This window comes from Myiozetetes cayanensis, unplaced genomic scaffold (assembly GCF_022539395.1).
Source record: "Myiozetetes cayanensis isolate MyiCay16 unplaced genomic scaffold, myiCay2020 scf5-8, whole genome shotgun sequence".
Taxonomy (NCBI): domain Eukaryota; kingdom Metazoa; phylum Chordata; class Aves; order Passeriformes; family Tyrannidae; genus Myiozetetes; species Myiozetetes cayanensis.
In genome coordinates this window covers 99,194,938-99,195,323 of record NW_026087742.1, presented here as the reverse complement: position 1 = coordinate 99,195,323, position 386 = coordinate 99,194,938, and positions in this window count along the sequence as shown.

Genomic DNA, 386 nt, shown 5'->3' with positions numbered 1-386 from the left:
TGTGCCAGGGGAGATTCAGGTTGGACCTTAGGAAGAATTTCTTCACAAAAAGGATCATTAGATGCTGGAACGGACTGCCCAGGGAGATGGTGGAATCACGATCCCTGCAAGTGTTAAAGGAAAGTTGGACGTGGCACTTGGTCTCGTTGATATGATGGTGTTCGGTCACAGGTTGGGCTCGATGACATCAGAGGTTTTTTCCAACCTAATTTATTCCGCGATCCCGTGATTCTGTGAACTCCCAGTGCCATCTCCGTGCGGGGCAAGCGGCCCCACGGGGCACGTCCGTCCCCGCGGAGGCGGCTGCGGGTCCGGCGGCGCCTCGGCCCGCACCACGAGATGGCGCCGCGGGGCCGGGCAGCGGCCGGGCGGAAGCGGCGGGGGAA